At 44.2% G+C, this 24,987-nt stretch overlaps 1 long non-coding RNA gene across 1 annotated transcript; it reads left to right on the top strand.

Moving 5' to 3' along the window:
- The first annotated feature begins 279 nt into the window (after nt 1-279).
- Nucleotides 280-6,484, top strand: LOC115597943. The gene is made up of 3 exons (XR_003987283.1): nt 280-528; nt 1,586-1,730; nt 6,473-6,484. It is a non-coding gene; the product is annotated as an uncharacterized LOC115597943 (long non-coding RNA).
- Nucleotides 6,485-24,987: the final 18,503 nt, after the last annotated feature.

The following is a 24,987-nucleotide window of genomic DNA, read 5'->3' as shown; positions in this document are numbered from 1 at the left end:
GTGTGCCTAGATTTTGCGCTAAGCAATCAGCTAAACTCCTTCCCCACACAAACAATCTCCCCAGTCTCCTTTTTTTACATCCTTAAAACCAAAGCTATGCGAGAGGAAACAAAAAATATGGCTCTTCCTTGAGATGCCCCAGCCGTCAGGTGAAGTCAAAGCACGCTGTAGGATATGTCCACCCCAGCAGCAGCAGGCGGTAGGCATTTTCCCTCTGTTTCTTTCTTATTCTTCTTTCCCCCCCACCCCATCCACAACACCACCAACATCCACCCCCACCCCCCCTCACGCCCTCTTATCTCAGCTGTGTACAAACTGATATGGTACTTAGCAGGAAAGTGACTGGAAATTAAAATAACTTCGTTCACCAGAGGTTATCAGCTGGATATCTGTCATCATCAGTTTGTACAGAAAGAGTCATCTGCAGCAAAGGACTAGAGCAGAGCGCGGCTCTCGGCAGACTGCAGAGATGAGCCCTCCCGACAGAAACCGAGCCCAAACCTGCTGATGCGCGGTACTGCTCCCGGGGTAGGCACGGCTTTTCTTTCGGTCTTTCCAGGCGAAATGGTCAGGAGGTAAAGAATTTGTAGTGCTAGGAACCCGGTGAAAATCTGGCTGTAGCCACCCGCTCTGCCGGTGTAGGTGAAGCGATTGCGACCTCCAAGTTTTATTGTGCTCGTTAATTTTTTTGTGGTATAGCGCGGCAGGGGGTTGATAGGAAAATAACTACTTGCGTTTCTCTATTAACTTGTATAATTAAAGGCAATACTTCTTTCGTTTCAGTTGTTGTCTAAACAGTGTTGTTCTTTTGGTCACTCTGCAAGGTTGAAGTGATTTTTTTTTTTTTTGGTCATTTTACTTTTAGATGTATTTTAGTGGGTCTAATATCAAATAGAAAAGATTTCGCAAGTGAGGGTAGCTATTCGTTATCTGTAAATTCCCGACCCGAATTTACAACGTAAAGCATTTTCCTGTGTTTTTTTTACTAACAAAAGTGCGACGAGGGCAGGGCAAGCCACGGCTCTCTATGACCTCCCCGCTTCTTCTTTGCCTGGGTGCTGCCACTGCAAATTTATGCACTGAAAAAAGAGCTCAGCTATTGCCTTTAGACCTCGTATTTCGTTTAAGTCTTTTGGGCATCCTTTCTCGAGTTAAACCCGAGGGTATTTCATAAACGTGTAAGGGTGGATATAAGGCAAGAAATGTCGTGATTTATTTGTTCGGGGTTTTTTTTGTTTGGGTTGGGAGTTTTTTGTATTTTTTTCAAGCTTTGCTTGATGGGAGGGCAGTAGTAGTGCCTATGTGCCTCAGGATGGGCGGCAGAGAGGTGAGGATGGCTGGGAGGAAGAACGGCCGCACTGGCCTGGCAGGCGCCTCTTTCCCTGGCTCCAAAGTGACCCGTGTTTTACAATTCAGGCGCCTCGTTTTTTTTCTCCTCTGATTAGGCTGTTTATGTTATAACCGAGCTACAGGTTTAATTTTATTTCCTCCGATAGACCCGATAAGAAAACCCAGCTTGAACCGGGACCGGCGTGGGAAATCATTCCCAATCACCCCTTTCCTCTCCACTACTTTTCGTTTGCAGGTTAGCGCCCGAACCTCTCAAATCATAGAGCCTTCAGTTCCTAACTCTTCGTGACGTCACCCCCTTCCCAAATAACACTCCGCTGACGTAACTTTCACCTCGGGGCTCCGGGAACCTCTCGGATATCTACTGCCCCTGGTCTGAGGTAGACTGCCGAGGAAAGTATCTGCGGGGAGAGTGCAGAGGCATTTTTGCAGAGAAAAGCCGGGCGGGGGGGTATGGATTCTGGGTTCGGGAAGAGAGAGGTGGGGAGAGAGGTGGTGCCGGTGAAGTAACCATCGTTCCTGCTCTCTGTGCCCAAAGAGGGAAGGAAGGCATATCGAAGTGAAGAAAAAAAAAAAAAAAAAAAAAAAAAAACAAACAGGAAAAAAACCACTTTTATCCAATTAAGGCAAATTCCCTCTCATGGACACTTCAGCCTCCCAAAAAAGGGTTGGGGCAAAAGAGGTATGCAGGCGCAGTATTGCTACTCCCTACCGCACTCCGAGTCTCTGCAAATCTCACCCCTTACCAGGGAAGGGAAAGATCCCCTGCGGCCGCACCCTCTCACCTCCATCACCGCCCGAGACAGCCCCGGGCATCACGCCCCGGGCCAGGCCTTGTTGCCCCCAAGGGCTCCGCGGCAGTAGGGGTGAGGCGGGCTCGGGTGCGAGGTGGTACGAGGGGTCACTTTGGCGACTAACGCAGGATGGAGCGTATTCTTTTCCGAGCCGTGTTTATGTAACTTAATGTACTTTAGAAACTGCTGGGGAGTTTAGGCCAGGCTGATAAGCGTAGCGGTTATTACAGGCGACGTGCCGGCAGCTCTGCCCCTCTCTTCTGCCATTTGCTTATCCGCACTACTTAAAATACACTTTTATCAAGGCCACCCCACGATATGGAGTGTTTCCATTCCCCAGCGGCTGTGACATTGAAGCGGACTTATCGATCGGGGCATCGGCAGCACCCTGACGCACCCAGCCCAGCGGGGAGCTGCCGCCTGAGCAGGGCTCAAGCCCCCGCCGCAGGCACTGCAGCCGAAACCGAACGGGGAAAGGGGGATTTCAGCGGCAGCCAAGGGGCAGGGCCCCTTTGCCACCGCCCTCTCGGGCTGGGCTGGGGCAGCACTTCGTGAAAATCGTCCCCCAGAGCAGCAGCGACCTGTCCACACCAAAGCAAGGTGGGGGAAGGCATGGTGGGGATGCCTTTTGCCAGCAATCAGATGTGTCCCCTGTTGAGGGAGAAACCCCTAATTGACAAGATTGAGGAGAGATTTTTTTTTTTCTTTTCTCGAAACTCCTAGCGAAGGGCTTCTGTGTACTCAGAGGCCGGGCTTGAGCTTCAGCTGCTCTTGCTGGTTGCAGAGACCAGGCTCCGGCCACCCCCACGGTTGCCCCAACCCGGGCAGGACACCCTGCCCTAGCTCCGGGAACCCTTCCCTGCTCGATCCCCTGTGGCTCGGCTCTCCCCCGGGATTGAAACTATGCCCGGCGGCGTGAGGAGTGGCAGGAGGTTATTCCCCCTTGTAGTAAGCGGCCTTCCAGCCACTGGTGACCTGCTGCCACCGTGGTTTTGGGTGATTTCCACGGTGTCTTTCAAACCCTGACACTCAAACAAGCAAGCAGACAGCAGAGAGCCAGCATGAATTTTATGCAATAGGTGCCTACGAGGAGTCGAGGAGTGTGGATTTTGTGATGTTTTTTAGTTTGTAGGGATTTTTGTTTGTTTGTGATTTGTTTGTTGTTGTTGTTGTTGTTGGTTGGTTGTTTAGAGGTTTGGGGGTTGTTTGTTGAGGTTTTTGGTTGGTTGGTTGGTTGTTGTTGGTTTTTTTCTGGGATTTTTAACATAATGATTCGCAGCTTCTCTTTGTTAGCCCTCCCGTCTCCGAGGTCCGCCTGGTTAATGATTTCAACCTAAAAAAAAATCAAAAAATCAACAAAAACGCGCGGAGGAGAGGCTTCTGTTGCCCCGTAACCTGACTCCCGAAGCCGGCGCTCCGCGGTACCAGCCCGGTGAGCCGCGGCGGAACGGGCGATGCCTCCCAGCTCTCGAGGTGACCGAGAGACAGCTGGCACTCACGCAGAAACACGATTTTAGCTGCTACTGTCCAACAGACGTATACACACTTTGTCTCTTTCCAACACATATACAGAGAATTCGAAAATTACGAGCTAAGGTTTGGGTTTATTGCTATTCGGAGTTAAGTGTTCATGACGAAAATAGTCTAATTCTGATGCTTTTATCTAAGGGTACCTTTATGCTCTTGCCATGAGGCGGCTGGGCTGGATTTTATTTTTTTTTTCCTTTCATTGATGAATATTATTTATTATTTTTAACTGCAGGATGAGGCCAGAAGGAAATCTCCCTCCCTCCTCTGCCACGCCGCAGGGAATAGGGCTGCGGGGCGGGTGGGAGCCGCCGCTGCCCGGGGCCGCAGGGGGAGGCCGATGCCCTCCCCCGCCTCCTCGGCTCCCGGGCCGAGGCCGTGGGGCACCTCCCGTGTGATCCGTGCCTTCTCCTGCCGGGGAAGGTTTTCAGGTGTGACCTCTATATGGAGATCCCGGTGAAAAGTTTCTCAGTCTTCTTGCTGGGAGACCTCGTTGTAGGGGAGAATTGGGATTGGGGGGAGGCTGGGCACGGCGGAGCCGCGCTTCTCCTCCTCCTCAGCTTCAGAGCAGGGCTTCTCATCCTCCTGCCCGTCCCTTATCACCTGTGTTAGGCAGTATCAAATCCAACCTGCAATTAGCTATTCTGCCTCCGCCCCCATCCCCATAGCAGAGGCTGCACAGCCTTACGCTCTTTTTCACTTAAACAGAAACTCCGAACAGGCAAAATCCTCCATACTATTCCCTCAGGGGGGTATCAGCACTACAGCGCACCGTGAAGAAAATCTCGTTTTCTGCATCAAAACCTGCCGGAGAAATCCCCCGCGCATAGTTGCCTTCTTATTTCTTTGACCAGGGAATAAAATAAACCACCAGAACTGATCAAAACCTTCCAGATAAATGGTTTCCACCGGACAAAAGGTATCCGTTCTTCTAGAGGCATTTTGCGGGGCTAGCTCCGTTTCACACGTGTCCGTGCTGGGCTACGACGGAGCCGCTTCGTCTCTGTTGGCATCGTGGCAACCTGCCCTTCTAAAACCATTTCCCCTGACATTTACCTGCCCTGCCGAAGTGTCTGAGACCAAGTGCCAGATTAAAAAACAAAACAAAACAAAACCACAAACCAAACGAAATTCTCAGTCCTAGCTGAGCAAAACACTTCCTTTGATACAAAACCCTTTTTTTCTTTTTTTTTCTTTTTTTTTTTTTCCCATTTGCTTCTTTCGTGAATAACGTCCAAAATCTGGGGACGTTGTTCCTCCTTGGAATCAAAGCTGATTTTAAAACGTTAAAACACTATCTTCCAGAGCGAGTCTGACCAGTTCTGCAAATGCAAGCCCTACTGGATTGGAAAAACAAATCAAAACAACCACATCACAGAATCAGAGACTTCAGAGTTAACAGCTCGAAGTAATTAGATAGCCTATTAATAGCCTTGCTTCTCGCTGCTATAAAAAGTAGGTGGATGGGTCCTGCCTGGGAAGGTATGCACAAGCATTCCACTGGAGGTAGGATAGAAACCAAGGAGATGGGAGGAGGTCTCCAGCGAGGCTTGTGGGACCCCACTGACAGGAAAAAATATGCAACCCCCCCATTTTTCTTTGCCTCTCCCCCTTCGGACGTCTGTTTTTCCCTTCATTTGATTTATCGAGGGCTCGGAGGGAGCCGCGGAGGCAGGTCCTGGCCAAGAGGGTCCTATCCCCACCGGCCCGCAGATAAGAGATGCTGCTAATTCACTTCCGAGGAGGCGACGCCTTCCTTCCCATTTTGCTTTTGTTACCATTTTCGATGGTTTTGGTTTGCTCCTTTCCCTCACCCCTCCCAGTGTTAATGGCTTCGCGGATACATCCCTCTATTTGTCGTTAAAAAATATAAACATACACGTTCGCCGTGTGAACGCCACAGTTTCCATTTCCTTCATGTAATCACTGGCAGTGTTTATCCATTTCGCTTAAGCCTCCAGGACCAAAGAGGCTGTGCAAATAATTCTCACTTTTTGATTACATTACGAAAAAGTTGGTTTGGTACAAACATTATTGCTGCTCACCTTGAGTTTATAATTAATTAGAGGACATCTTGTTTTTTAAACAATAAAAGGAGCAATCAGAAAGATGATTGTCCTAAAAAGTTCTTATAAATATATGGCTATAGCACATTGTTCCACTGCTGTTATTGTTTTATTTTGAAAGGATACAGATGACTTGCTTTTACAGACACAGAATACTCTATTTTCATTGCAATTAGATGGATAGGAGCATGATGTAGTGTAGTCTGATATACGAAAAATCTTTTTTTCATGCTTACATGTTTTAGCAATACATATACACATTTTACATACACGGTTTCTTAATTCATCATTGTCACTGGGCACAATACCTGCTTTATCATTTAAAGATGTAACACAGCAGTGGCAAAGGATCCCAATGCTACTGGTTTGTTTTGTTTTCCATATTCATAGTACGAACAGTGCTAACAACCTTTTTCTGAAGTAACCAATCCTCTGAGTAAATCAGTGTAACTGTACAGTGATTACTATTTAGAAGAAAAAAAATAAACTCAGAACAAGAAACTGCTTTACTGGATAACTTCAGGGATTTGCTGCTAACATCCATCAGTAACCAGTATGGTATCTGGATTGCGTACTTAGCATTTACTGATGAGAATCAAACATAAATTCAGCCACACAACTGTAATATTCACCTATGAAATAATGCCCTTTTTAAAAAATTAGATAATTTTTTTTTCTTCAGTCTTGCAATGGTGCATTTTCACTGTTTCATTGACACAGGTTTGTTTTTCTCAGAGTGAATCATACACGAATTTGAGTGCTTACACAGGAGCTCTTCTTGTGTCCCCCTTCATTTATCCAGACTTTAAAGTGGTCTAAGGCTACTCATTCAGCTGGAATTTGTCCTTACTCATGGCCAAAGCATGAAGAGCCAGTTCCACAGACCTCCATGGAAGTACCTGTTGAAGCAATAAACCTCGATAATGGATCAGGTCTGAGGCCAGCAGCAAGAAGTGACACTTGGCCCAGAATTCAAGTCATGGTTTCAGCTTAACCAAACTGGCTTTAAGCAGATCCTATCCCAAAACCTTGATGAATAGTTGGACACCTAATATGGGGCTTCCTGCTGTCACATCCTGGAAGCTGTTCCCTACCAAACTCAATCAGCACTGACTAAACAACTACCATAGTTCCTGTAATGAACTTAAAACCCGTGGAGGTAATGTAGATGCTCTCCATGTTTTATGTCAGGCTCTGTCACATTTAACAACATCTCTTAATCATGCACATGCCCTGTTGTTACATGGACATTGAAGATGGTAGATCCCAGCTCTATGGCCACCAGAGCTCTATAAACCTATATTGTCCTTATTTCTGGGGGCTCATGACCCCAGCAGGAAGGAGAACAAGAGCAGTTACAGAAGAAGCAACTCATGGCATCATAGCTAAATCCAGCACAGGTGGACTATCATAGACCTGGGAATGTTGGGAGATGAAAACTCAGCGGTGCTGAGCTGACCTGAGGGCTTTTCTCTAGCTATTTTCAGCTTTCCCCCAAATGTCCCTAATGTGACACCCTAAGCAGTACCACTCCCCACAGACCATCAGCAGCAACCACGGCTTAACGTAACGTTACATACATTAAAGCTTTTCAGCTTCTGCATTAAACCAAGTTCTTTCCCTCAAAAAATAGCTCATAGTGGTGAAAACATTTCCTTCTATCCTAAATAAAGGTGGGTTTTTTTATGTTGGTTTTTTTTTCTGGGTTGGTTGGGTTTTGGTGGGCTTTTGGGGGGGGTTTTTTTGTTGTTTTTTTGTTGGTTTGTTTTTTTTTTTCATGCTGTTTTTTAATTCTTTAATCCTTTAAATAAAAATATTAACTTGGACACAAATTAGCAACAGGGTTCATCTCAGGAGGTCAGGCAATGTGTTTTGCATAAAAATGCTCTTTCTATCAGTTTGGCAAGGGCGGTCACACCTCAGGTGGCAGTAAAGGTTTGTCACATCTGGACCTCAGCGCCTCGGCCCTACTCAGCCACCATAAACCACATTAAAACCTATTGTATCCTGGGTAGAAAACCAGGGTGCAGAGAAAGCATGATGCCTGAGCTGTTTTAAACTGCTGCCTGCTTTGGGTTTAAAGTTTTAATTTTTTTTTTCCTGTGAGTGTTAGAGGCTAACATGAATATACTCTAAGATATTTCATTCACTGAACTGGAGAGAGATATAATTCAGCCTAAAACCAGAATTTAAGATGTTCTCTAGCTCTAGTTCTTTCTACCTATAAGAGTAGCTACTACTCATCTCACAAATCACCTTTGTGACTTCTGCTAATTTTTCAAATCCATTTGGTTTTGCTTTTGATAACTTCAGCTGAATTGTTGAATGACATTTCCTTAGCAGGATTTTTCCAAACAAATTAACTTCATATTTCTGCTTGTGAGAAATGGAAAAAAAAATATTTTGCTTGTGCCTACTTGGAACTACATCTGCCTCTGAGTTCCAGAAGGTGACACATCTTCCACAAGTGTTTCCTCTAATAAGAGTAGAGAGGAGAAACTAATGGTTGTTGGCTGTAGAAGGCTAAAAATATTCTCTACAGAAATATGCTAACCTTGGTTTGGAGATAGAAGTGACTCGGATGAATCTAGAGAGAGAATCAAAAAGCAGACAACTAAATCTCATCTGGAAAAGAAGGTCCCCTGAATGTAATGAGGTTATGTTCTTGGACCAAATGAGTAGACCAGCACTATAAGAGTTTGGCTGAATGTTAAATGAGAATATTTCTTCATGGCAGCTGAAGGTTTTGGATAAAGTCAGCATTATTACTGTGAAAGTAGAATACGTTGGACATTTTGTTATGTTTGAGGGTAGAAATGGCAAGAAATGCTAATGGGAAGAAGGGGTCGATGGGGATAATTTAATTCAGGGCTCCACGACTGGTTTTAAGTGAACAGATAACACACAATTTTGGAGTCAGCAATATGGTGCAACAAGCTAAGCTGCTGTAGCAAGGGGTGTGCCTTTGCCCAGGTGCAGTGCAGGAGGAGAATGACCTATCCATATCCATGCTTCCTGGAAGATGGGATGCCTACCAGATGCTTGTCTTCCAAAGAGGAAATGCTGCCCTTGGTTCATACCCCCAGGGCTGAGACAGAGCTGTGGCCATGGAGTTTCAGAGGTTGGGGCTGGCTCAAGGGCTGCCTTGAACCCATCCAACTCTTTGTATAAAAGCAGGATCAGCACACCCAGAACTGCACTTTACTGCAAGGAATGGCAACACACATTCCTTCATGGTACTCAGCATTATGATGCTTCCCGGTATATTTCAGCCTGAGTGTCAAAAATAAACCTTTTAATGGATTAAATGATTTTATCATTCCTTTATTTGAAAAGCAGGAGCCTGCTGTGTGAAGCTCTAGAAGCAAATAAAGTCTAACGAGATGAAGGATCAAACCCCAGTGGGAGTTTTGCTGGAGAAAGGCCTGCACAAGTTGACCTATTTAATTAAAATGTAATAAAATGCAATTTCCTTCACATAATTACACTCTACTGTTAACCTTAGAATCACAGATTTGTTAAGAGCTGAGCAAAGTGATTCATCTGTGGTTACCTCTTGGTAAAAAAAAATAAATCTAAAAGAAGCTTTTAAGGAAGTATGTTAATAATTAAAAATAAATCTGATTGTTTAAATGAAGAGGCCTGATGGTATTAAAAAGGGTAATGACTTAATTTTTTTTGTTAATGTCAGTTATTAATTTGTGGGCCATCAAGCTATAAACTGTGGTAAATTATTGACTGGGATATAAACTGGATATGTGCCATATTATTCAAGAAAAACAATACACTGCAAAAACAATACGGAGAAGAGGTAATTTGTACAGAGTTCATGAGACAATTATATCATCTAATTATGAAACTGACTCACTATGTCCTTGGCTCTATTTATTAGAGAAGAATTGAAGGACATACTAAACATACTCAGTGTCTAGTAATTTATATTTAAATCCTGCCTGTACATTCAAGCATCCAGGAACTGGTGTGATCCAGCACATGTATCAGAAGTCCCAAAGTAGGATGCCTTGAGTTGGGACTCAGGACACGACTTCATGGTTCTGTGAGCTGGAAGTCAAACTACTGCCTCAGTCTACTTGAAAGTGCCTTGAAACTCGGTCAGTGTTACAGGAAACATTTAACAGTGTTAATAACACACACACAAAAAAAAAAAAGTTAAGCAACTAATTATTTATTTTAAGACTTGACAGCAGTTTGCAAACTGTCTGTGTTTTTTATCATAGAATCACAGAATCATAGAATTGTCTGGGTTGGAAGGGTCCTCAGAGATCATCAAGTCCAACCCTTGATCCATTACTGCTGCAGTTCCTAGACCATGGCACTGAGTGCCACATCCAGTCTCTTTTTAAATATCTCCAGGGACGGAGAATCCACTACTTCCCTGGGCAGCCCATTCCAATGCTTGATCACCCTCTCAGTAAAGAAATTCTTCCTAATATCCAACCTTCACTGGCACTGCACCTCATCAGCGTAACCCAGCAGAAGCATTTGGAGGTAAGCAGATGCATTTTATGTTCAAACAGAAGCAAATCATTGAGGTGTCTGAAAAATAAGACATTAACAAGGCTCTGCAGGTGTAACTCACTTGCTCCCCAGTGAAGATGACTGAAGCACAGAAACGACCGAGACCAAAGAAAAAGCAAGTTGCTGAAGTATTCTCTGAACTGCCAGATTGTATCTTTTGAATCCTTTTAAGATGTTTTCCCTTGAAATTTTCATACTATTTAAGGAATATATGTGTTCTCTTTGCCAGTCATGTAACAAACCTCATTAAATCTAACTGTTGTTCTGCATCTTTTTTCATGATTTTTTATTCTCAGTTTACTGTGCATTATGTATTTGAATAGATTTTAATGGGTGACATCCAGCCATGCTATAGCAAATTGTGGAGGAGACTAAAATTCAGAATGATTATACAGAGTATTTTTTAATAAAACAGGAAAAACCCCTCAGAATATCTTTATTAGTTTTTTATTATTAATAAAGCTGGATTGCATACAATAGTTTTTGCAAATGAAGACTAGGAGCATCTAGGAGATAGAATAGCAAACAGAGAGCCTGGGACACCTAGGTCTGAGCTTGACCCAGGTAGGGAAGGCATATTCCTGCATCTGGAAGGTGTAATTATATAGCACACTGATCTTGGCACAATCCTGACTGAAGAAACCATTTTCCTATGCTAGGAGAGATTTTTTTGCCTGGAGGAATCACCACTCCAGTGCTAGTGCCAGCCTTATCCTGTCTATGTTAATGAAATGCTGTATGGGACCACACTGGAGGATAGACAATGAAATTATTGCAATTAAACATAGCCCTTCCTCTTTTCATCCTGTGAATGCTTTTTTATTTTTTAATTTCCATCACTTCAGTGCTCTGGTTGAAGCGCTGATCTACAGGCAGTGTTTTTGTCACAACTGAAGAGGTGACAAACTGCAGGCCAGAGGTGGGGACAAGCATCTGGGGCAGAAGCTGTTTGCAGCAACTTAGCTGCCAAAAGCAGTGTATTATGGGACCATGGTGTGATAGTTCATTGTATGAACTTAAACTTTGCCTTTCCTGACTGGTTTTGAAGCCATCCAGCATCTCTGCTGCAAATCCTTAGTCCAAGGGTGCTGAATCAGCATTGCTTTCCTACCCCAGCCTGATTCATTCACATTAGAGATTGAATTGCCATCATTAACTGAGTTATATCATGGAGAAACACAACACAGGCAATGCCTTAGCCAAAGCACAAGCCATATACCCTTGAAAACATTTATTTAGGTGGCTAGGTTCCTGTCAGTGGGAGGTTTAAATGGACAGGGTTAAGAACAAGCATACAGTCAGGGACAACACCTTGGCCATAAGGCAACAAGCCTCAGCTGTCTTCCCTTGTGGGTCCCTGATCACCTTACATATTTTGCATACATGCAAAGGGGTCAAGCTGTATATGTGATTCAGGACTGAGTAAGAACTTCTGCTGGATCATTTGGGCCAGGATTTGGGGTTCTCCCATGTTTTCTTAAAGCATAGGCTATGAGTCATTTGCTGAAACCTCCTCTTATCTCTCCAGCTTCCTACCATTTCATGGACCTTGGGCAACAATGGCCTTTTGATTTCTTCCATCCTCTAACCATGACTTTTGTCTCTTGAGGACTTAAAAGTTACATCCTAATTTGAATTTTCATATACTAGAGTTATATAAGCACTTGGGTGCACTTCCATAGCCTTTAGCATATGGGAATTCAGATAACTTCTAATGTTCTCCCCATTAGGATAAAAGTGTATCCCTAATACAGTATTAACCAATGTATTCTAGAGCAGACAAACCAGGACATCATATAACCCCTCCTATAGTTCTCTAGACTAAAAGCAAATCTCTGACTGGCTCATGTGTGGCACCATCCCATCATGTCATAATCCAGAACCCACTGAAGTCAATGGAAGAAATACCAATTAAGGTGGGTTTGGACCTCTCCTTTTGTGCCTGAGGTAAATCACTTTATACATCGCAGTCTGGGTTTTAAGCCTCCATCACATTCATCATCTATTATTTTTCCTTCCAATCTTGACCTAGACCAGATACCCAGAAGATTTTGTTGCTCATGACCTGTACTTTTGGCAGGTTTAAGACTTCAGTGTCAAACTTTTCGATAAGACTTATTTGCTTGCACAAACATTACTTCCCTTCTGCTTGTAAAGAAAATAAATATAAAATAAATAAGATAACATCACATTGTCTTTAAAGAAGCACTTCCATGGCACTCTACTGTATCTTCATGTCATAAACAAAGTGTCTCAGAAGTCACCCTTGGAAATTACCTGATTCACAAAAGTGTGATTTTGTGATGGGATGGAGTAGCCCGAGCTTGGCTGGACAAGATTGGACACGAGGACCTGCAACCCTTCAAGAGCAATACAGAACTTTAGCTCTTGGTTCTTCACAGCATTAGACCTGGAACCATTTCTTCAAACTGCGTCGTGATACAAAATTCCTTATGTGTTCAGCTACTTTGTGTTTACCTGGGATTTCGAAACTCCTTCCTGTCACACAGGGAGGATGGGCTGTCACTGCCTTCAGTGACTTTACCTGCACTTGCTGCTTTCCTGTGAACCTCATCATGAATTTTTCTGTCCTCACTTCCCAAAAGTGAAGCATCAAAAGAAACCCATACAGTATATACAGAACATACACCCTTACTATGTGAACTACAATATATGGTATGTAAGCAATTTTTTTTTTTTTTAATAATGTATATTCCTAGTAACCTTTACGTATTCATCAAGCTGACACATATTGCAGTGAAGACTAATGATGCTCATAAAAAAGCCCTTGCCAAAGTCAGCCAAAATTCCAAGAAAAAACCATACAAGGCAGGCAGGTAACTAATCCACTTTGGAGATGTCAGGTTGTGACCTGAGGCATGGTTTTGGAGGAAGGGCAAAAATCAGATTCTTTCCCAAATGAGGAACAATATGATAGGATAAATACGGAAGGCTAAATGATGTGCCTGCAGTTGCTGCCTGCACAAAAACCATTCCCAAGAAGAGGACTGATCCGACACAGTCATAGTGAATGGTTATAAACTACAAGAAAGGCAGTACTGACTCAGAGCTTCCACTCCTCCACTCCCTTTCCTGGCTGCAGCTTATGTAAAGGAGTAGAAAGAAGGAAAACTCATGGAATAATGAAGATGAATGCAATAAATATACCTGAGCCTGTCTACTTGTTTTAGTGGTTAATGCCACTAGAGAAACCCTGCAGGGCTTTAAACAATCCTTAGTGATGAAGATTTATGAAGACCTTTTAAAAACTTCATTAAGGGGTCAGAGAGATTTAAGTGGCCTCATAAGCTCTGCTGAGCCAAGAGATTCACTTTGCAGAAACTCAGCCAAAGACAGGGAGGGGAGAGCTGGCCTCCAAGGACTGCTTCAAGCTCTCTGGCCTGGGAGGAATAATGCTGCAGACCTTACAGACCTGGGCAGTACAATGTGCTGACAGTCACAAGCAGGATTGTAGTGCACATGACAGTAAGAGGGAGCTTTCTAGCAAAAGCAATTGCTGTGAACAAGGTTAAGGTTATAGGTATTATGCTAAGAAAACAAAGTCCGCATACACTGCTTGCCTATCTCCCTCCAGCCTTCCTCAGTTTGTCCAAAATATGGTAAGGTGTTTTTGTATTTCAGCTGAGATGTTTTTCTTCTGAATGACAAGAGCAGCCTGAATCCATTCACCATAGCCTAGAATCTTAACTTCCATCCTGATGCCTCCAAGCAGTTGTTTAGGACTGTGAATATTTAGATATAAATAGCACTGCTCATTAATCTAGCAATCACTCCCAGCTATGAAAATGCAAATGGGGTTGTCTTGTTTGTGTTTTTGAGCGGGAGAGAGAAGTGGTGGCAGTAGGTGGGAAGGGGAATGCTGCTGTTACCACCCTTTCATCTCACTGTGAGCCAGGGAACGTTTCTTCTGCACCCTGCAGAGCTTTGCTGGACTCAGTTCCACCACCACTGAAGTGGGTGTGCATCGTGCTCATCTTGTAAAGGTGGTTCATGGACTGACGGATTGGGTCAACCTCATTAAAAAAACTGCTTCTGGGTGTTTTTGGTTTGGGTATTTTTGTTGCTGCTGTTGGAGTTTTTTGTTTTGTTTTTGTTTTAATAGGTGTGCAGCAGAATAAGCTCTGGTAGCTGGCAAAGCCAGAAAGCCTTGACAGAGCAAGAAACGAAGGCTGCTCTGGTTGCATCACAGCTAAAGCTACCATGTCCTTTGGCTCACTGAAGCTGCTTGACCACCAGGAAGCAGCCATGATGGAGAAGATGTCATGAGCTGTTATAAAATTCAGTATAAAGCAAAGCAGCAAATCTCCAGAAGCTATGTTTCAGCTTGACTGCCACCTGAAGCAAACACCCTTCTCTAAGACACCTTATAACTCAATACTTGGGGCTTCATATGAGGTGCAGGAGGGGTTACACAGCCACACTGCCTGGCAAGGATGTGAGGGCCTCTGCTGGAGTTAGAAGGAAGATCAAAAGAGAAAACCAGTGGTGGATGGAGAAAGGGAGAGACCTGAGAAATCCACAGCAAGAACAGAAATGTTGTACTGAGACTTCAAAGACCTCCCCCACCTTAGTCCCCATCCCTGACAGGTGCCAGCAGCAGGCACTGACAGAAAACTCCCAAAAAAAAGGCTGTGGAAAATAGCTTACTGTATTTTTCCTCAGCATGTTAAATATCTTCAAATCTAAATGTCTTAGGTATGGATTGAAGTGTGGTCTTGAGTTTGAGCAAGTTATTGGAAAGGTAATCTCATAATTGAGTCAATATAACAATAAATTTTTATGTTTTGAAGGGAGCTTGGTAGTACCAGGCCTCATTCAGGAACACACTTTTTACATTCACAGAGCCTAAAGCACCCACTTTATACTAATTAAGAGAAATGGAAGGAAGCATGTTCTTGTGAAAAGTTGCATGGCAGAATGGCTCAAGCCTCCAGTAAGGGTTAAATTTATGAATGATGCAACAGGCAATGCTCAGTCACCTCTCTGGGTGACAGCACGATCCAGCACCACTTTGATATCTATTAGAAATGCAGCATTGACTATGGAGTCTTCAAATCAAGCCGTGGCAATGATTGCCAATTACTTGAGAAATAATTCAGTATTAATGAATACCATAAACCCTTCAGTATTAACAAATAGCATAAAGAAGTTCATTTACCATAACCTCCATTCTGCAGAGTTTTTTAAAGGAGAAAAAGGCCTTTAGCTTGATACCTTCATCTGGATGCAATCATTTCTTATGTGACAAAGAAAGGGAGGTGTCCTCCCATCTGCAGGAGCAAGCAGAGATTTGGTAGCCAGCCGATCACCGATTACTGCTGGCAGGAAGGAGAAGATTCCCTCATGACAGTGAGTCATGGGATTCTGTGTTGACAAGGAGAACTACTACAGAAGAGCCCATTGCGTAATATCCCAAAGAAGAGCAATTAGGCGGCTTCACTGAGACAAGTTCTGCATGAGCTGCACACTACAAATAGTAACTTCATTCAAGCCATTTCAGTGACACATGCTAGAGATAGGAAGAGCCAAGATAATAGTGCTTTGCCATGGCATTTTGGGAAACTGGAGAGTGGGAATTTTTCCAGAGCGGGAAGCTCATTTTTCTCCCTGAAAACTCTGTTTGAATTTCAAGCACTGCTGACTATGCACTGTTGCCACATTTTTTAGATGCCTTTTTTTTTTTTTTTTTTTTTTTTGTTCCCTGGATTGCAGGGCACAGGGAGATTGCTGCAGCAAACAAAAACTCTTCTGAAGCATATGCTGTAAGAGTGGAAGAAATCTGCTCCAGATCTTCCATAAATACAGCATTTATAATATTAAAATACTGTATTTGGCTGCCTCTGCATCAGGAGCGTTGCTTTTTCAAACTATATGGAGACTGGGGATATAGGGTGGCAAGAGAAGCAGTGAGTGGCTTCAGCTCAAGGTGTCCGAGTCCCTGGGTGCTGGTGTCAGCCCTGGGTGCTGATAGTTCCCCCCACAGAGCTGAGGTGGGATGCTTTGCTTTTCTGATGCTCCTGGCTAGCTGTCACTGCAAGAGAGATGTTGCAATGGTTCAGATATAAGATTAAAGATGTTCTGGGGCCTGCTATACTTAAGCCCATGCCACTCCAGTAGGTAAAACCCTGACCTGCATGATTTTGGGTAACAGAGACTGCAGAGAGTAAAAGCACTTCGGAGGCTTAAGAACAGCTCCAGAAAGCTAATTCATAATGAAACATACCCTGATCCTTCATCTGGAGCCATATACATTGGGTGCCAAAGGAAGAAAAGCCTGAGGTGACAGTAATCCATGAATCAGGGGCCCATTTCCCATTGTTTGGGGTCTTTTTTTGTACATTTTCCACATGTAAACAACACAGTAGTCATAAAATTATTCAGGGACTTGTGCTGCTCCCCAGTCAGCACGTCTAAAACTCCTGCTTGCTTCAGGTTTGTGAGTGAAACAAAAGATAAAGTGAAGCAGAACACAGTCCTGCTTTTCCTTGAGTCAGCAGGAACCATGCCAGCATTTGGGTTTGTAGGTCTGGTTTCCTCAGCTAATTTAGTCATGCAAAATTAGCAGCCTCAAGAAGGAAAAGGAAAATGTAAGTGTGAGTGTGTTACACCCATTTTACTCAAAAGTGGTTTACATTTCCCATCAGTTCCCTCAGACAAAACCTCTGCAGCTGTGAAACACCGTAATTTTTTTTTTGTCTCTCTCTGTGGTGAGGCTTTAGCAAAAAGTGAATAGCAATGTTTGTTGCAAACTTTCCTCTTTTGGTCTTTGGGTGCTGTCATGGCTCTTACCTGGAGGCTGTCAGCACAGACACCACATCCTCTTTCTGCAGTGGGAACAGAGAAAATTACTTTCTCCTTTACCTTCCACATAAGAAGATAGGGAATCAAAGGGCTGTGTCATCCTGGATTGCCATGAGAGGATTTACCAGGGCGCTTTTTCTACTGGAAAGCAAAAGTGCAGCAATATTTGCCTGTGCATGTACCTGGGGGTCCTGCCCAGCACAGTGTTGTGCATGGCCCATCCTGGCTCCAGGGGAGCATGAAGCACAAGCAGGAGTGGGAGCATCTGGCATTGGCATCCACCTCCAAACTGCTGCATGGGTTTAGATCCCACCTGCTGCATCTTTTTGGAATTTTTTGGGCTTCCAAGTGCAAGGAAGGAAAGAAGCAAGGGGGTATTCAGATAACAGCCCTCAAATATATTAAATATAAATTAAGCTGCTGCAAGAGAAAAGGAATACTTTTTTCTGTAGGGAAGCAGTAGTGATGGACTGCCCATTTAGCAAAGGTATAGGCAACTTGGAAGGTCCAGCAGAGAAGAGTGGACAGTCTCCATCATCTATGCTTTTCAGAGCAGGTTAAAGCTCTTAGGGGAAGGCAAGACATAGGGAAAAAAAAGAATTGGGCAGCTGTCTGAGATCCTTCACAACTGAATGCCTCTCTGACTCTGCAAATGAGCTATGATCCACATCTGCTGGTGGACAGTACAATCACAAGGGAGAAAAGTTATTTTCCTCAAACAAATGATAGACTGAAAATCAGCGAACAGCTCCAGGAACAATTCTCTATCAGTGTTGTGCTTCAAACTTAGTCATGAAACCAAGAGGACTTAAAAAAAGAGCGGCTCTGGCTCAGCAATAAAATTCCTTCAGCAATTAAACCCCTCCAATAAATACCAGGGAGTGCTGGAATGAACCTTTAGTTCTAGAAATTATTTTAGCTGTGGAAAATATAAACTGTGTCTTCCCTGCAGACACAGCCAAAACTAATCAAAATACTCCTCGTAACCCAAAGGAAATACCTCTGGGCTGCGATAAGGAATATGAATGTAGTTCTTTTACGTCTCCACTAGCTAATAACAATAAGATGGACTGGTGGCACCGTTTTCAGCCCAGAGATTAATAGCCAGGGAGAAACTGAGAAGGAGAAAGTACACTTTCAGTTTTCTTTCCGATGGCTAATTAAAAAGCCCATATCGGAGAGGAAACGTTGTGGAAATGAGAGCTATTTGGATGTGCCTTCCCCCATATACTATCATTCTGCTTTGTGAGGAATGCTTTATTAATGCTAATCTCATCCCTGTGCTTTGACAGAAGTTACAGTTTCCTTCCTTTGCAGCCGCTAAGGCTCACTTCTATTATGGGGTTTGTTTAATGGGAGCTTTATTATTTTACTAAATTACCTCATCTTCTGGGAACAAACTTAACCTTGAACTGCGAAGCTAAATGGTTTTTTAATGATGCAAGTCTGTTTGGAAATTGTGCTTTGATGACTCTAGATTTTCTTCATTCTTTATGTTTAATGTGTGCAATGCACACAAAGAAGTGACTCATTTCTTCAGACTTTCCTGATTCACTCCTAAATCAATTTGCTGCAATTATTAGGGTTAAGACAAGTGGGAACAAACATTCTTAACAGTATTCAAACACCAGTGAGGAGTCCCTCACGTCCCCAGGGAACCCATCTTTCAGTAAGTTGGGAAATCTTATAATATTGGTGTTTAAATATTCAGTATTGAAATGTGAATATTAAAAAATTATTTAAATATCACCCCTAGGTACATTCTGGGATGGAGCCTTCTTGTGTGACACTCAATGAGAAACAATGAGAAACTACCATCAATCCAAATAACATGATGATTGGATCCAGAAGCTGTAGTCAGACCAAATGAATGTGATTTTCTAGGACGATCTATGGGACAGTGGATCTCTCTGATCCCAGGGAAACTAGCTTTTGCTCACAGGGTGGTTGTCTGAATGCAGAGAGTAAAGCACAGTATGGGGCTATTTTGTAAAGATCTGATGTACGCTATCTTGGTTCCTGATTAATTTGTGCTCAGATGCCTGTAAGTTGCTGCAAACCCACACAAAAGACTTCTTGACTCTAGAAAAATGTGTGTCTATGTTTAGGGTGTGTAGTTTGGGTATTTCTGAGACTATTGCCCAGAGGTCACCTTTGGGCTATGCTAGGGGCAGATTTTTTTGTTTGTGTCAGACTTGAGTGGGAAGAAACACATGAAAATCTGACAGAAATATGTTATTTGCTAACAGGGTAGCTACACTGTGATGACCTATTTATGAAGGAATATTGTTAAAGCTTGTAACTTCTTTCCATACCTCTACTCAGATGAGCCCTGAATCTTCCTGCAGAATCATAGAATCATAGAGCGTCAGGTTGGAAGGGAGCTCAAAGATCATCTGGTCCAACCCTTTTAATACTATTGTTTATATGAGATGTGCCAGCACACTGTCAAGCTGAGACTTAAAACTCCCCAAAGTGGTGGAATCCACTACTTCCCCTGGGAAACCATCCCAATGCTTGACTGTCCTCATGGTGAAAAATTTACTTCTTCTGTCCAATTGGGATCTCCCAAGGAGCAACTTGTAACCATTACCACCTATCATACCCATGTGATTCCTAAGGAGTCTCCATCTTCTTTGTAGCTGCCCTTTAAGTACTAGAACACTGTAATAAGGTCTCCCCTAAGCCTTCTCTTTTCAAGGCTAACAAACCCAGTTTTCTCAGACCCTCCTTGTATGGAAGGTGCTTCAGTGCTCTAATCATCCTCATGGCCCTTCTCTGGACCCTTTCCAGTTTGCCTGCATCCTTTTTTTTTGTAGAGAAGGGACAAAAACTGAATGCAGTAAAGTAGCAAGAGAACTGGGCACTGCCTCCTCTTCCTCGTCAGACCTACACACTCATATACAGCCCATCATGTGTTTTCCAGAGGCATCAAGGTGCTCCAGACTTGCTGCATGTGTGCACATACATGTCCCCTGCCTGTTGTCTGGGAAAAATGGTAAAGCCACCTGGGATGGTTAGGGAAACAACACTGGAAAGGTTGCTCCTTTTAGAAGCAGCAAACTCTTCTCAGGAAAGGGGCCCTGAAAGAAATGGCAGCTGTGGGCAGGTTGCAGCACCAGAATAGCTCATGTGGGGTACCAAGAAGAATCCTGAGGAAAAAGCCAGAGCCAGAAGATAGGCTGAATAAATTGCCTCCAGGACTCCAGGAAAGCCTTGCCCATATCAAGCTCACAGCTTTGCCCCACACTACTGAGGAATGAAAATTATGATTGTCATGAGCAAGTCAGTTTTAGCACATTTTTTGTTCTGCCTTTCTCAACCCACAAAACAGCCCCGGCACATCATGTGAAAACAGATGTCTCTTATACAGCCTCAGAATTGTCACCGGTTGTTTCATCTGTTGTTAGAAATCCAAAATCAGCTAAAAATATCTCAGAAGAGAAACAAACAGTTCTTATACCTGGTTTCCTGGTCCTCAGAAATTACAAAGCTGATGTCTGAACTTTGCACTCAAATTAAGGGCAGAGTTCTGTTTCCCTGCATGCTTTCATCAGATGACCCACGTGTCTACCATACTGCATCTAAATCACTCTGCATCAAACTCTTCATCCTTTTTTTGGTGGTGTGCCAGCAAGATCACCTCTTATTCTCTTATTGTAGCTTTTTATACAGAGCCATCTTCACTCTCCCTATTGAATGGTAGTTAGTTGACCTAAAAATACCTCAAACATCCAAGTCCCCCCCCCCACCCACAAACTTTTTATTCCCTCCAGCACCCCCATTCCTGTAATAGTCATGGGCTCCCACATTGTTATGAGTCTCTGAAAACTCTTGCCCTAAAAAGAAGGATGGCCAACTTTGCCCCAGGCAAACTTTCATATGTGTCAAAATCTTTTCCAGGCGAGAGCTGTGGGACAACACAATGCCGCCGGCATGAGAGGGCTGAGGGAGGAGTTCTGGCAGAAGTTCATTATTTGGGGATAGCAGACATTCTACACTCCTTTTTCCTATGAGGTGGGGATAGTCTGGATGTGTACTGGGTTATGAGGTCATTTATCTGAGTTAATCCCAGCATACTCTGCCACTTTGCTTCCTCCACCACCTGGGATTGCCCAGGAGCCCTGTGCCAGTGCAGTCCCCAGGAATATCTTGAGTTGAGCATGGAAAGAGTATCTGCCCTGCCCAGAGACTCCTTGTGCCTTAAAGACTGCAGCTTGATCACCTCTGCTTTATTCCATCTTTATTGCCTCTAGTATGAAGACAAAATTCTCAGGAAGAAGCCAATGGAAGTGAAAAGTATGTATTTACTACAAATCCTTTACATGCAAAATAATGTCTTTTCATATTCTCTTCCCCCTGGCTCTCTGGATGGGTGCAAGTTTGACCAACATAAAATTATGACATTGCTTGGAAATTCAGTTGACAGACAAGCTCCTGCTGTGCTACTAAACATAAACGTTTCACCTTCTTGTTGTGCTAAGCCTTGGCTGGACTTTTTTTTCCACCAATATTTTTTTTCCAAATGGGAATGCAAGCAGCTGAAGCCCAGTGAGAAAACATGAAAATAGATTTCTAGGAAAGTAACCAAAAGGGCTTTGCTAGCAGTACAAGTTGCTTATCAGGAACTATTTTAGGAACGTGAGGAAATGAAAGGTTGATGAGAGAGTTCCAAGAGGCAAGATTTACTGAGGAGATGAGAGTTCAAAGCAGGATGACAACACGGCTATCAAGAAACCTTCTCTGCACCTGTTTCTCCACCAGCTGCCTAACTCTACTCCCCCTTCTTTCTGCTGGCAGCTGAATGGCTGAGGTCTGCATCCTCTTTTGTACTAATCCACTCCATGGTCTGTCTGGAAATGTTTGCCAGTCTCTTCACCCCCTCCTCCTCCTCCTCCTCCTGAGCAGAGACATAATACAGTTTCTGATTTTAATGCCCAGCTGTGCTCCAGAGACTTTGTATAAATCCAAGTCACACTCTCAGAAAACATAGCTCCAGTGTGCCTCAGTTTCCCATCTGTACAAGGGAAATACATTACAGTTTTCCTTCCTTCTTCTGTATATTACCTAGTGAGGCTTCTCAGACAGGGAGCTGCTTCTTTCAGAGACTGTGTCCAGGGTTTAACACCAAGGAAGCCACCTCAGTTCCAGCCGACAGGTGCTGTTGTGCTGTAACAATGCCTGAAGTATTTCTATTGAGGCCCCTTGGTACAAAAATTTACTGTAAATCAAAGCCCTTTTTTGCAATTGAGATGAAGCTCAGTCTTCCCCTGTACCACTGCTTTGCACATGGGCACTTGGTGCAGCTCTCCCCCAAGCTGCACATCTGAACTGCTGGTTTCACATGCAGGAGTCTCACTTTCCTCCTGCACACTCCTCCCATGGGAAACTGTCCCAAAATTGTCACTTGCCAGATCCCAGAACATCACACTTCTCCCCCTGTGCAGAATGAAATGGCAGGAATGGGTGGCTTTGCTGAAGTCATAGAACCACAGGATGGTTTAGGTTGGAAGGGGCCTTAGAGATCATCTTGTTACAATCCCTCTGCCAAGGACAAGGACACTTTCCACTAGCCCAGGTTGCTCAAAGCTCCATCCAGCCTGGCCTTGAACAATTCCAGGGAGGGGACATCCAGAGGTTCTCTAGACAACTTCTGCTAGTCTTTCATCATCTTCACAGGGAAGAATTTCTTCCTAATCTAACCTAAATCTACACACTTTCATCTTAAAACTGTTCACGTTGTCACTCCATGCCCTTGTAAAATGTCCCTCCCCAGTTTTCCTGTAGCCTCTCCAGGTACTGGACGACCATTACACAGCCTCCCCAGAGCCTTCTCTTCTCTGGCTGAACAACCCCAACTCTCTCAGCCTGTTTCTATAGGAGAGATTCTCCAACCATCTTTGTGATCTTCCTCTAAACTTGCTCTAACAGCTTCATGTCCTTCTTGTTCTGGGGGCTCCAGACTTGGATCACAGTGATCCAGGTGGGGTCTCATGGGAGCAGAGTAGAGGGGGAGAATCACCTCCCAAACAGAGAGAATTATCTCCTACCAGCGGTCTTGGTTTTACATGTGATTTTGGAGTCAGTTCAGGATGATGAAGCTAGACACTTCAGCACACAGGCACCAGAGTGGACTCACACCCCCTTTTTATGTCAGCAAGTGGTGGTACATCTAGATGATGGGAAGTACAACACTTTCCATCTCAGCCAAACCCCATCTCTTCTCTAGACTGAATCACTGCCTGGCAGTGGCTGCATCACTGTCCAGCTTTGCCCACTTCTCAGCTTTCCAGGAAGGGGGGCGGAGGGGTGTCACAGTGTCACAGAATCACAGAATGGTAGGGATTAGAAGGGACCTCTCGAGATCATCTAGTTAAACCCCGCTGCCAGGGAAGATTCACCTATAACAGGTTGCACAGGATGGCATCCAGACGGGTTTTTTAGTGTCTCCAGAGATCCACCTTTCTGAGCTGCCTGTTCCACTGCTCTGCCACCCTCAAAGTATAGAAGTTCCCCCTCAAATTTACATGGAACTTCCTATGTTAAAGTTTGTTCTCCTTACCTCTTGTCCTGTCACTGGGCACCACTGTAAAGAGTTTGTCCCCATCTCCTGACACCCACCCTGTTAGTGTTTGTGAGTGTTGATGAGTTCACCCCTAGTCTTCACTTCTCCAGACTAAAAAGACCCAAGTCCCTCAACCTTTCCTTACAGGAGACATGTCTTAGTCCTCTAATCACCTTTTGTGTACCTTTTGGTGTACCCTCTCCAGCAGTACCCTGTCCTTCTTGAACCAGGAAGCCCAGAATTGGATGCAGTATTCAAGATGGGGCCTCACCAGGGCAGAGCAGAGGGGGAGGAGAACCTCCCTCGACCTGCTTGCCACACTCTTCTTGATGTATCCTGAGATGCCATTGGCCTTCTTGGCCACAAGGGTACATTGCTGGCTCATGGCCTTCCTTTTGTCCACCAAGATTCTCAAGTCTTTTTCCACAGATCTACTTTCTAGCAGGTCAGCCCCTGACCTGTACTGATGGCATGGGGTTATTCCTCCCTGTGTGTTGTACCCTACACTTGGCCTTGTTGAACCACATGAGGTTTCATGCTTCCTCACTGCATTTACCAGAAGCAGGTATACTGTAGCCTCCCTAAACTTTGGGGCTCTAATGATTATTGTCCCCATATCTGAATGCCCATCCAAAGGCTGTCACTGACTGATCTTTGTTTTGGGCCTCTTTTCTGCCTGGGCAGGGAGCCTGGCCTGGCCTACAGCCTACCACAGGCACTAACAGTGGTGTTTGTGACCACAGTGTTGTCTTTGAGGTACTTCATAAGCAGCAAGGCTATGTTTCAAGGTGAAGAGGCAGGCAGCACAGTGTGGGTGTTATCACATCCTCTTGTAGGAAACTTCTGGGAGAGTGGGACCAAGCCTTGAAGCTTTCACTCAACAAGCTTTGACCCCTTTGGAAAAGGCTGCCTTTTCCCTCTCTCAGCAAAAGGGGGGAGCCTACACTAGCCTGCCAAAGTCCTGTGGCATCGGGGCACCACGTCACCCCGCCACAGATGACCTGTGACAGCCCGGTGGGGCTGGGAGGGGTTTGGGGCCAAGAGGAAACCCAGCACCTTTGCACATTGGAGCCGTTTACAATGACTTTTGTTGCTGATGGCACATGTTTGGTTGTGCTTGTTAAATCTTGTTAAACAGGAAACAGGTTTCGAGGCGAGAGGGTCCCTTAGAGTTCAAGCTCCCGCTTTCCAATGTTCTTACAAGACGCACAATTGGCACCAGTGTACAGGAAATATTTAATTGGAGTCGGAAGGCGCTGGCTCCACTGACCTTGTATTGCATTCCTGCGTGCTCCTTTCACAAGGATTTTCACCTATAGCTTAA

The sequence above is a fragment of the Calypte anna genome, chromosome 2, assembly GCF_003957555.1.
Source record: "Calypte anna isolate BGI_N300 chromosome 2, bCalAnn1_v1.p, whole genome shotgun sequence".
NCBI classification, from domain to species: Eukaryota; Metazoa; Chordata; class Aves; order Apodiformes; family Trochilidae; genus Calypte; species Calypte anna.
The sequence above is the reverse complement of the archived record's forward strand: the minus strand, read 5'-3'. Positions and strand labels throughout refer to the sequence as shown.